Source organism: Oryza brachyantha, chromosome 8 (assembly GCF_000231095.2).
Source record: "Oryza brachyantha chromosome 8, ObraRS2, whole genome shotgun sequence".
In the NCBI taxonomy this organism is placed as follows: domain Eukaryota; kingdom Viridiplantae; phylum Streptophyta; class Magnoliopsida; order Poales; family Poaceae; genus Oryza; species Oryza brachyantha.
In genome coordinates this window covers 5,606,616-5,620,220 of record NC_023170.2, presented here as the reverse complement: position 1 = coordinate 5,620,220, position 13,605 = coordinate 5,606,616, and the positions used below count along the sequence as shown (strand labels likewise).

The 13,605-nt window shown below is 49.0% G+C and overlaps 1 pseudogene; it reads right to left on the bottom strand.

Annotated features, from left to right (window-relative positions):
* Positions 1–6,163: 6,163 nt before the first annotated feature.
* Positions 6,164–8,047, bottom strand: LOC102722978 (annotated as a pseudogene).
* Between the last annotated feature and the right edge of the window lie 5,558 nt (positions 8,048–13,605).

Below are 13,605 nucleotides of genomic sequence, written 5' to 3'. Positions count from 1 at the left end.
AGTTCTAAGCCAGGCCGAAGAGAAGGTCAGAATAATCCGCGAGAGGTTGAAAACGGCCCAAACCAGACAGAAGAGTTATGCAGATAATCGTCGAAGGGACTTAGCCTTCGAAGCAGGAGACTATGTGTACTTCCGCGTCACACCTTTGCGAGGAGTGCACCGGTTTCAAACCAAAGGAAAATTGGCACCACGTTTCGTGGGACCATTCCGGATAGTGGAACGCAGGGGAGAAGTTGCGTATCAGTTGGAACTCCCCACTAACATGGCCGGAATCCATGACGTGTTCCATGTGTCGCAGCTCAAGAAGTGTCTCCGTGTGCCTGAGGAACAGACCAACTCCGAGCACATCGATCTGCAGGAAGATCTAACTTATGTGGAGAAGCCAGCACGGATTCTAGAAACTAGTGAAAGGAAGACTCGGAACCGTGTGATCAGATTCTGCAGAGTTCAGTGGAGTCACCACTCAGAAGAAGAAGCAACATGGGAAAGAGAAGATGAGCTGAAAGCCGCCCATCCGCACCTCTTCGCCAGTGCCTCCGAATCTCGGGGTCGAGATTCCGTTTAAGGGGGGTAGGTTTGTCACACCCGGAGTTTCGTCCTAAGCCTAAATCGTAAAAAGAAATCCGTAAATAACAATTGGCTTAATTAACTCAGGAAAAATCCCTCTAAAAGGAATTAATTCACTTAAATCGAGGCTCGCAAATCGACTAACAGGATTTAAATTCAAAATGCAGAAGTATAAAATTTGGCCAAACAAATTAATTTAAAACTCGGCAAAAGTGGGGTTTTCCTTTTTCCCTCCTTTTTCCTTTCTTTTTCCCTTCCTTCTCAAATTGGGCCGAAGTCCAATTTTCCTCCCTCTCTCTTTTTCCATTTCTTTTTCTTTTTCTTTTTCCTTCCCGGGCCGGCCCAGCCGAGCCGGCCCGTCTTCCCGCTCGGCCGGCCCAGCCGCGCCGGCCGTTTCCCTCCGCGCGCGCTCCCGCCCGGGCCGCGGCTCCGGCCCAGCTCGCCCGTCGCCCGTCGCCCGCGCCGCGAAGTCCATCGCCGCTCCCTCCCCTCTCGCGCCACTGACAGGTGGGGCCCACCTGTCAGTGCCTGCTCCGCCGCTCGCCCTCTGTCGCCGACTTGTTGCCGCCCTCGCCGTCACCAGGGAGCCTCCTCGGCGCCGCGCGTTCCCTCGTCGCCCGGCCGCCGCCGCGTCTCGCCCGTCGCCGCCGCCGATCGATCTCCACCGCCACCGCCGATCTCCCGCACCCGCCCGCGTCGCCACCTTCGCCTCGCTCTCGCCGACCCGTCCGCGCTCTCGCCGCCGCCGGTGAGCCTCCGCACCCTCCTCCCCTCTTTCTCCCCCTTTCCGGCCGACCGCCGCCGAGTCGCGCGCCGTCGCCGGACGAGGCCGAAGCCCGCCGCTCCCGTCGGCCACCGTGGTCGTCGTCGCCCCCGCGTCGCCGACGTCTGGTCGCCGTCTCTTGCGCCCGCGCGTGCCGCGCTGCCGCCGCTCGCCAGTCGCCGTCGCCGCTGTTCTGCCGGGTTGCGCCTGTGCGTCGCCGCCCCGGCCGTCGTCGCCGTCGCGCCGTCGCCGCTCGCCGGTCGTCACCGTCGCGCCGTCGCCGTCGCGTCGCAGTCGCCGTGCGCCGCCGCCGCCGCGTCGCCCGCCGCTCCCGCCGCTCCCGCCGGTCGCCGTCGTCCGCCCGACCGCGCGTTCGGTCCCCATCTCTCTGTTCCCTCTCGCTGACGAGTGGGTCCCACTCGTCAGTCGCTCCCTGCGCCCGACTTCTCTCTCCCCTCCCGGGCCCAGCTATCAGCGCCTCTCTCCCCCTCTCTCTCACCGACAGGTGGTCCCCACCTATCAGCCGTCAGTACCCTCTCTCCTCGCTGACGTCAGCAGCCCCATTATTTGCGCAATAATTGATTTAGGACTTTTCTGTTTAGTTAAAAAACCCAGAAAACTTCTAAAATTCATAATTCATCTAGTCTCCGTTTAGGTCCATTCAAATTTCATTAAATTCATAAAATTATCAAGAATCCATTAAAAATAGTTTCTTTTGCTTTTTCAGTAGAGTTTGTGCCTGTTTTATTTATTTTTGTGCTTTGTCGTTTAGATTCGGACCCCGCCGAAGAGCCGGTTTACTTCGAGATCGTCGCCGAAGTTCCCCAAGGGCCAGAGCAAGGCAAGTGACACTCATCCTTGAACATATTGAACCCATTATTGCAAATTCCCCGCTTATTTATTTCAAATGTGCATTGTTTTAATTAAAGTACTTACTTTATGCTATTTTCGGGTAAACCTTATTAGTATGCCGTTGTTTATCCAACTTTGTTCATTGCTGGACCAGGGGTAACTTGATTAGAGTCAGGCCTAGGTTAATGCTTAGCCATGCTTAGAACAAGTAGCTCATGGGATCACATTTAATTATGCTTAGTTCTGAATAGCTGAGATAATGATTCACTACCCGGTTCGGGTTAATGTCAACTAAAATATTGATAATGGTGGGCTGTGGGTGCATGGTTTTGAGAGTCGCACCCATGGCGATTAAGGACCGATTCACGGGAAACCCTGGAAGTCATTAAGTGCTAACCACATGCCGAAATGGGTAAGGTGGGATTTGGAGCATGACTGCGAACTATTTGACGTACCCAGGCAAGGGAAGGCGTGATGGAGTATGGACGGGCAATCGTGGTGTAACGAAAGCTTCTCCTGCTTCCGGATCTACCGAGGCACAAGAGGGGACTGCCCGACTTGGTGTAAAGGAGGGGGTGAAACCTGAAGTGTGGTACGATTAAATAGGGAGGGTTGTGTAACGGGTCCTATCACGGTCTCCTTTCCGGTATGCCGTGGTGGTATGTCGGCGCACGTTCAAGTGTAGTGGAGTCGTGTCTTGTGGGTACAGTAGTACACCTCTGATCAGAGTATAAACTATTCGAATAGACGTGCCCACGGTTACGGGCGAACTCCCAGCTTCACTGTGATTAGTGAACCCTAATAACTTGAGAAGAATCTGTTATCACTTGGGACTACTGCAACGTGGTGTAACGTTGAGTAGTGTTTGGGCCTGTTGCAACGTGGTGTAACGTTGGACAGTGTTGTGGTACTTTACAACTGTTTATTTATTTATGCTTTACTGTATTTAAATTACCTTTATTCTTTCAATCTCTGTTATTTATTTAATTTGCTGCTTTGTCGCAACTAACCCGAGCCTGTCCTTGTTAATCCCTATGCATCATTTACTTTTTCCCCCTTGTCCGTGTTACTTGTTGAGTACGGTGGTTTGTACTCAGCCTTGCTTAACTTTCCCAACCCAGAGCTAGAAGCAGAGTCCGATGGAGGTGCCTCTCAGGAGTGAGCTGTTCCGCCGTCGAAGTGTTGCCTGTGGACTGGAGCCGTACCCGCTGGAGCTAGTCTACCCCTTTGTTTTTCTTTCCGCTGCATTTCCGCTAGAATAAGTGTAATTTTCAGTTGTTTCTAGGAACGACGGTTATGTAATCAACATTGTCTTTTTGTGTACCCTGGCTGGTCCTGGACAGGGGTTTAATACACAATTAAGTTCAGAAATTCAGGTGAGGAATTTCTGGGCGTGACAATCACGTCGTGCATTCAAGCCATCTTTTGTCTTCCCAGGAACATTCAATAGTAAACCGGTCAAGCTCTCGCAAACATTCTTCTCGATATACATAAGATCAATAAAATGTCGGACCTCTAGGTCCTTCCAGTACGGTAATCGCCAAAATATGGACTTCTTCTTCCATAACGGCTTGTCCTTTTGGGTGGATGGTTTCCTCTTCTTTCCGAACTCATTATGCACGTCTTGCACCATATCGTAAACCTCTTTTCCAGTCAAAGTCTTGGGAGCAGGTAACAGCTCATTCTTCCCGTTGAAACTTCTTTTCATTCTCCTGTACCGATGTCGGATTGGTAGCCATTTGCTGTGACCCAAGTAAACCATCTTCCTGGAATGCTTAAGCCACAAACTCCGTGTGTTTTTTTACGGTCGATGCAGGCATTCTTCCCCTTAATTGACTGACCGGATAGGTTACCAAGAGCAGGCCAGCCATTAATTGTGCCAAACAGTAGAACACGAAGATTAAACTTTTCTCGCTCATACGAATCCCATGTTTGAACCCCTTCATTCCAAAGGATCTCTAGGTCATCGACAACTGGCTCTAAAAACACATCAATATTATTCCCCGGTTGTCTCGGTCCTTGTATTAGCAAGCACAACATGATGTACTTCCTTTTGAAACACAACCACGGTGGTAAGTTGTAGTTTGCGATGAGAACATGCCAAGTGCTGTGACAGCTACTCATATCTCCAAACGGGTTAATTCCATCTGTACACAAGCACACCCTCATGTTTCTCGAGTCCTCTGCAAAATATGGATAGATCCTGTCAATGTTTCTCCACTGCATTGAATCAGCAGGGTGTCTTAGCATACCGTCGGACTTACGACCTTTCACATGCCAACGGAGTAACTCAGCTTCCTTGGGATTAGCAAGGATCCTCTTAAAACGAGCAGCAATCGGTAAATACCAAACAACCTTTGCTGGACCACCTCTCTTCAACTTCTTCCCTTCGTCAATTCTATCTTTACGTTTGAATCGTGAAGCCTTACATACTGGACATGTATCCAAGTTAGCATACTCTTTGTAGTACAGTATGCAATCATTAGGGCATGCATGAATCCTTCTAACCTCCAAACCCAGGGGCACAACACTTGCTTTGCTTCGTACGTCGTCTTCGGTATGGTATTATCCTCCGTGAGCATGTCCTTCAATAAACTCACTAGTTGCGTAAATCTCTTGTTGGACCAACCATTGCTTGCTTTCAACTTCATCAGATCTAAGGTTGCAGATAATTTTGTATTGCTTTTGCATCCATCATATAGCGGCGTTTCCGAATCGCTCACCAATCTTGTGAATTTCTCATAGTCCTTTTGGTTATAATCGGCATCCTCAGCATCCCGCAAGATTGCATTAAGACTATCATTCTCCATATCGATCATGTCACCGCCTAAAGGAGATGGAACAAACATGTCATCTTCTTCTTGTTCTTCAATTTGTTCACCCGTCTCTCCATGTCCTATGGTACTAAGTCACTCCTCCTCTCCATGACTTGTCCAACACGTGTAACTCTTAATGAATCCTCGACGAATCAGATGTGATTGTACTTGTACTCGATCGGCAAACACCTTCTCATTTTTGCAATCAACGCATGGACATCTTTCATGTGGTCCTCGGCAATATAGTTTGGAAAACATGCATGCAGAAAATGAGGGAAAACCTCAGAGCGCGGCCCAAGTATGTCTCACGTACTGCATTTGGCGTGGGTTTAGACTTGTTTTAAGGGTTAAGAGTAATTTTAACTGTTAAGTGATGCAAATCAAATTCGGCTCATAATTGAGACACAAATTGGATATTTTCCTTTTATCTTGTCTTTTGTTTAATTGCCTAAAATCGCAGTCATCTTTCCGTTCCTTTTCCTTCCTTATTGTGAACACAATATCAGAATAATACAAAAGCCCAAAAGAAACCAGTCCATTGATCCATTCACACTGATATGTACGGCTGTTAATTACTGCCTCCATTTCATAATTTAAAATGTTTAAGTTTTTTGGTTACAACATTTTACCATTCGTCTTATTCAAAAATTTAGTATAAACATAAAAAATAAAATGCCGTGCTTAAATTTTTTTAATAATAAAGTAAGTTAGAAGCAAAATAAATGATATTTCCATAATTTTGTGAATAAGACAAATGATCAAACATTGCAAGAAAAAATGTTAAACATCTTACGTTATGAAGAGAGAGTACTAGTCATTTCAACATAGCAAATTGTCCTTAGGCCGGTATTGGGAATTTTTTATTATTTAAACCTTTTTAAGAAATAATTTTATTACTAGACCTTCGGGAAAAATATTTTCACCGCATGAACCTTTTGGCCACGTCACCAACAATGGCTTGGCCAAATGACTTGCCATGCCACTGACACTAGCGTAACAAGACTGCCACGCCACGCTGAAAAGGCTGCGTGGCAGCGTTGTCTTGCCACATCAATTGTTGGTGGTGTGGCCAAAAGGTTCAGATTTGGAAATATTTTTTCGTTTAGTAATAAAATTATTTCTTAAAAAAGTTTAAAAAATAAAATTTTTTTCCGGTATTGGGACTTGTGGTTTTGATCTTTTGTGACGATACAATGCATATTGTTGGTGACAGTAATAATACTAACATAAGGATGGAGGATCCGATATCCTCCTCGTAAGCAAATTATCACTTTTGCTATTAATCAAACGTTTGATTTTTTTATTCTTCTGCCAAACACGCACGCGATGCATGTGGGCCGGGGGAGGGTGTGTATGAGATTTTTGATTTATGTGTATACCTTTATATTATCATCTAACGATAGTGATCGGATTAGATTGACGAAATTATAATTTTGATCAACAGACGGACCCGCAAATTATTAAGTTATGTTGCCGCTTCTTGACCTTCACCATGAGCCCATTCTTCATCTGCAGAAGACAGGACACCTTTGGCTGCACGACCTGCCCTTGCAACACCTCCACGTCGAAGTTCCACACCACGGCGGCGGCGACGGTCTTCATCTGCACCACGGCGATGTCCCTGCCGAGGCATATCCTCGGCCCGGAGTTGAACGCCAGGAACTTGTGCGACGGCACGTACCGCAGCTGCTTCTTCCGGCCGCCGCCGGAGAGCCACCTCTCTGGCCGGTACTCCCGGCAGTCCTTCCCCCACAGGCTCTCCATCCTGCCCATGGAGTAGAGGGAGATGAGGACGGTGTCGCCGGCGCGCACCTCGTCGCCGCTCGGCATCGTGTCGCCGGTGACCACCGTCTTGCGCTCGATCGGGGCCGGCGGGTACAGCCTCAGGGACTCCAACAGGGCGGCCTGCAGGTAGACGAGCGGTTTGGTGTCCTCGGCTGAAAAGGTCGCCGTTGTGTCGTCGCCGTTGGCGGGAGAAGCTTTGCCCGACGCGACGATGGGTGCCAGCTCTTCGCGGATGCTGGACACGACGTGCGGGTTCACGGCGACGTTGTAGAAGAACCACGGCAAGGTCGTGCCGATCGTGTCGCGACCGGCGATCATGTAGTTGATGAGCGCCGCACGCAGCAGGTCGGCGTTATTGTAGTCCGGGTCGTTGATGAGGGAGGAGAACATGTCCGGCGCAGCTGCCTGGTCGTCTTGCTGTTCGCCGGCGTCGCCTCCATGAGTTTCCTTGGCCTTCCTCGCCTCCAACATCTCAGCGATGAATCCATGAAGCACCGTGTGTGCCGCGGTGAGGTTCCTCTCCAGGCCGATACTGAGCCGTCTCATCGCCTTCCAGCAAGACACCGGCAGGATGTGCCGGAACACGGCCACCTCCATGACCGTGTCCATGGCGGCCGCGACGTGCGTGTCCGGCATGCCATCCGGACGCAGGAGGCCTGGGTCCACACCGAACACCGGCATGGCGGTCACGTCGAACACGAACCTCGCGATCAGACCCTGCATGTCGAACGGTGTCCCGGCGGTCGCCATGCGAGCCAGGACGGGAGGAGGCCACCCCGCACCTTGCCGATGCAGCAGGAGGCCATCCCCGCGACCATCCGCGGGCTGGCAAGGATGCTCTTGAACTTGGCGCGCTGCCGCAGGGCAGGCTCGCCGTCGACGGTGAAGATGCTGCCAGCCACGACGTCGAAAATCTCACCGAACTCGCTACCCTTGGGGTAGTTGCCATGGTTGGAGGAGAAGATGTGCCGGACGTTCGCAGCGTCACACGTGATGAAGAACCGCATGCCGGTCGCCGCCGGGCCGTTCGCCGCGAAGCTCTGCCCGGAGGAGGCGAGGACGGCGGTGAGGAAGTCATGCAGGCTGTGCAGGTTGGCGGCGAAGGAAGGGAGCACGCCCACAATTGGCCAATCCATGGGGACCAGACGATTCTTGGATCTCCAGTAGGTTATGCACACGTAGAAGAGGAGAGACATTATCGTCAGTGACGAGATGATGAGTAGTTCTTGCAAGAATGGTGTCAGTGCCATTGCTCATGTGTATGATGATGTACTACTGGAGACAGAGAAGAAGAAGGATGGGTAAATTTATTTATAGGAAAACGAACTGAGCTTCTTCCCATGCAAAGAAGAACATCGCTCAACGCCACCCATGTAATATAGATACGTCCAACTACCCTATATGCACGCTCAACATGTGCTGTGCTAGCCGAGCACCTTTCTGATGTTCTCTGCTGGCAACAGAATTTAATCTATACTATTGATCTATTTTTATAAATTAATTATGATTAAATTATATTACCATATGTATTAGTAATAGTAGAAACATGAAGGGGTATTGTCGTCTATTAAATCATGAGTTGCTGCGTGCCCGGCAGGATGTCAATTATACCTGTTTATCCGCGGATAAAAACCCTTATAGGGTCGGATTTGTTCCCTATTTAATACCCGTGGGTATTTTATTGGGTCAAAAGTAGTACCCAATGGGTAAATATGTACGGGTATGGGTACACACTACTCATACCCGCTTCACCCGTTTACCCGTATATAACACTGACAGGTAGACCCAACCGTAGAGGTATATATAGGAAATTTTAGGGTTTCATCCCCAATTCCCCATCACGCAGCCGCCAGCGCCCGATCTACTGTCGACACCTCCCCGCCACCCTCAGCCCCTCACACAGTCGCCCCCTGTCACGCCTAGAAATTTCTCACATAAATTTTTGAACTTAATTGTGTATTAAAAATCACTGTTTAGGACCAGCCAGGGTACACAAAAAGACAATGCTGATTACATTACCATCGTTCTTAGAAACAACTAAAAAATAACATTTAAAATAACAAAAATATAGTGGAAAGATAACGCATACTAGCTCTAGCGAGACACGACTCCAGTACTCTACAGGCAACACTTCGACGACGGACAGCTTACTCCTGAGAGTCACCTCCATCGGATTCAACCTGTAACTCTGAAAGGAGAAATTACGCAAGGCTGAATACAAACCACCGTACTCAATAAGTACCATGGAATAGGGGTAATAAATAATGCAAAGGATCACAAGGAATAGGGTAAGTTAGTTGCAATAAAGCAGCATTTAAATGAATAACAGGGATTAAATAGAAATGTAATAACTAAGTAAATAAATAAGTAAATAGGTAATAACATTGTAAAGTACCAACATCACTGTCCAACGTTACACCATGTTGCAACAGGCCCAACCACTACTTAACGTTACACCACGTTGCAGTAGTCCGAAGTGAAAGCTAGTTACCCAAGTCATTAAAGGTTTGACTAATCACAGTGAATCTAGTAGCTCGCCCTTAACCGCGGGCACGACTTCGAATAGGTTTACTCTGATCAGAGGTGTACTACTGTACCCACAAGACATAGTCCCACTACACTTGAACGTGCGCTGACATACCACCATGGCATACCAGATAGGAAGCTATGATAGGACGCGTCGCATAATCCTCTCTATTCAATCGCACCACACTTCAGGTTTCACTCCCCTTTTACACCAAGGCGGGCAGCCCCCTCCTGTGCCTAGGCGAATCTGGAAGCATCATAGGCCATCGTTACTCCATGACTCCCATCTATACTCCATCACGCTCACCATAGCCTGGGTACGTCGAATAGTTTGCAATTACACTTCAAATCCCACCGTTGCCCATTCTTGCTTGTGGTTAGCACGAAAATAGCTTTTAGGGTTTCATGTGAACCGGTCCTTAATGGTCATGGGTGCGACTCTCAAAATGATGCACCCACAACCCACCATTATCAATATTTCAGTTGGCATTAACCCGAAATGGGTATTAAATCACAATCATCTGCTATTCATAACTAGTAATGATTAATGTGTGATATCATGAGCTACTTGTTCTAAGCACGGCTAAGCATTAACCTAGACATAATCTCTACTCAATTTACCCATGGTATAACATGAATAAAGATGGATAAACAATGGCATAATAATAGGTAACCCGAAAATAAGTACAATAAATACTTTAATTGAAGCGATGCATGTTTGAATAACTAAAGCAGGGATTTTGCAATAATAGGTTCAACATGATCAAAGATGAATGCCACTTGCCTTGTTCTCGTCCCTGGGGTACTTCGGTGATGATTTTGAAGTAAATCAGCACGTTGGCGGGCTCCGAATCTAAGCGACAAAGCATAAAAATAAATAAAACAAGCATAAACTCTACTGAAACAACATAAGAAAATAGTTTTAGTGGATTCTTGGCAATTTTATGAATTTAATGAAAATTGAATGGACTTAAACGGAGACCGGATGAATTAGTTATAAATTTTAGAAGTTTTCTGGGTTTTTAAAGCTAAACAGAAAGTCCTAATCAATTATTGCGCAATAAAGCGAGGCGCTGATATCAGTGAGGAGAGAGGAGGTGGTGGCTGACAGGTGGGGGCCACCTGTCGGCGGTTGAGGGGGAGGAGTGGTGACTGACCGGCGGGCCCAAGGGGAGGAGAGAGAGGGGAGGAGGGGGCTGACGGGTGGGCCCCGCTTGTTAGCGGCCCAAAACAGAGAGGAAGGGGAGGCGGCCTCGGCCGAACAGGGGGTGGCGGAGGGCGGCGACTGGCGGCAAGCGCCGGACCGGAGGGCGGCGTTGGACGGTGGTGACTTGGTGGCGGCGGCGCGAGTACTGGCGATGGCGCTAGGAGTGACGGCACGAGTATCGGCGATGGCGCTAGGAGCGACGGTGCAAAGGGAGGACGGCGGTGGCTTGGCAAGGACGACGGCGACGGCGCACTGGCAATAGCAGGGGCGCGTCGGCGATGGTGAGGCGGGGGTGACGACCGGCGGAGGGACGACGGCGACGGCCGAAATACCAAGGACGCAATGGAGATGTCGGCCCCGGTGGCCACGGGCCGAGAGGAAAACAGAGGGAGAAAGGGGACGGCGGCGGCTTATCGACGACGGGAATGGCGGTGGCGAGTCGGTGAGATGGTGAAAAGGGTGGTGACAGCCGGTGGCGCGGATGACGGCGCACAGGCGGTGAGATCGGATGCAGTGGCAAGGAGGTTAGGCATGTGTTAACGTCAAAAATGTGATCTGACATGTCACAGACGAAGGCCTAGGAGTCAATCTTAGACAGCTCCAGTCTAAGACCTAAATTCTTAGAATGATGCGCGGGCATGCTAGTCAGTTTGATCCTTCAACTGACAAGATGATCGGTAAAACAAGCCGATCAGCTATCAAGCCGATAGGTAACTAATAATTCAGCCGATCAGATGATGCTGCAACTGTTAGCCGATAGGATAAACAATCGGCTGTAAAAAGCTTAGATCGGCTAGAAAACTAGATAGAAATGGATTTGAATAAAATATTAGACCAACGTAACCCGCCAAGTTATTTATTAATCTTAATCGATCGGACGAGCCCCTATAACCAGATCGAACTAGACGTAGAGAGATTGGACTTAACCAAGACAGCATGCAGTCGAGCATGATATGGTTATAGGAAACATGAAGATCAATAAGGCTAATAAATAAACCGACCAATTACTTGGAATAAATAGTGAATCATGCATTGCGATCGGCTAAAACCAATTTGCATGTAATTCTCACAAGCCGATGCAACATAAATAATTGTCGATCTAACTAAATCAAGCCGATTGATATAGAAATAATGCAGTAAAGTGATCGCCTACTCTATTGATGTAAATATGATGAGCATGTACATCGGCAAAAATCATCGGTTATAGACGACGGACAAACAACCAAGATCTATAAAATACATTGCCTAGATTGCTAAGAATAATCATAGAAGATCAGGCCCAACCGAGACAGTTCAAGATTAGGCCTAGCAATGTCAGGATAGATACTAAATAGATCTAGACTGCTATCAAGCCGATGAGCCGATGACTAATAAACTATCGGCTAGTACTTCGATAAAACAATGAGCAAAATACATCAATCTGATACAAACCATCTGACAAATGCAATCTACTAGATCGGACCTAACCGAGACAGTACTAGATTGAATATGTCAAACAGCAAACATCAAACCCACGTAGACCGCCCAAAGTGGTCGACCAGATCAACTCAAGACACCAAAGTAACTCAAGTTGAAATTGATACGATATCTAGCAATCGCACAACCAGATTAGAAGATTGGATCGAACTGAGACAATCCTAATCTTGCAGATGCGATTACCGTGGCCTAGGGGAACGTAGGACTTAACCCTCCACCGGAGATCGAAGCGATGCAGCCCCGCGTCAGGTACCAAGTTCCGCCGGAGTTGAAAACCTCGGACAAGAGGGTGGCGATGCGTCGAAAGAAGTTGATCTAATTGATTGGTAGATGATTTACAATGACTTGGGTATATATATTTATACCCTTGGGTGGATACTAATCCGTGTCGGACACGACTCCTAATAGATAAAAAGAACTAACAAACTCTATCCCTAACACGACACAGTTTCTAATAGATAAAAGAAAACAAGCAAGTCCCGATTGGACACTAATATCTTAGAGATAAATTCTTACTAACTCTAATTAATAGATAAATTTGTGCTGTCAAGCCTTGGACTTCACGATTCCCTATTGAATTCGAACTCTTCCGGATAAAATATCTATCGGCGATTGCACTTTTCCTTATCCAAATCCAATACGGAAATTTACCAAATTTTGGTGTTAACAGCACGGCGGCGGCTCGGGTGGAGGAGGAAAAGTGGCAGCGGCGTGCGGCTGTGGGGGTTTTATAGCTCGGGGAGACCGGCTAGGTCGGGGACGGTGGTTGGGGAGTTTACGGCACATACGGCAGCGGCGGAGTCCGGCTTGGCCATGGCGGCTGCGCGGGCTTGGATTGGGCTGGGACAGAGGGAGGAGGGCGGCGGCGTAGACTTGCGGGCAGGTAGGAGGATGGTGAGCTGGGCCGGTCCAGCTGGCGGCCCAGGCGGGAGGGGGAGGTGGCCCGCGTGGAAGGAGGAGGCGGATGGGCCATGCTCGGCTGCGGGCAGGCTCGAAAGGAGGTGGAAGGAGGAAGGGAAAGGAGGGAAGAATTGGGCTGGCCCAATTCGGAAAAAGAAAAGAAATTAATTTTTGAGGCAAAAGTCTATACTCTGTAATTTGAATTTAAATCCAGTTAATGATTTGCGAACTTCGATTTACTTAAACTAATTCTTTTAGAGGGGTTTTTCCTGAGTTACTTAAGCCAATTATTGCTTAACAATTTCTTTTACGAATTCAGGCTTAGGATGGAAATTCCGGGTGAGACACCCCCGCACCGATCCATCCACCCCCACGCAGATCCCCTTGCTCCCCTCGCTGCCGGCGCCGCCAGCATCCCTATCCTCAACGCCGCCGCTGCCGCCCAACGCTGTCCCCGTCCCACCGACGCCTCCGCCTAGCGCTGCCCGTCGGCTCCACCAGCCGCCCTTGCCCCCGTCCCCGTCCCACCGACGCCTTTGCCTGACGCCGCCCGACGGCGCTGCTGGCTGCCCCCGTCCCTGTCCTGCCTACGCCACAGCCCGACGCCACCCAAGGATGCCGACCCCGTCCCTTGTCCGGCCGACGCCGCCCGACCCTGCCGTCTAGGGATGGCAATGGGTAAATACCATCGGGATTGGTGTCCCAGACTCATA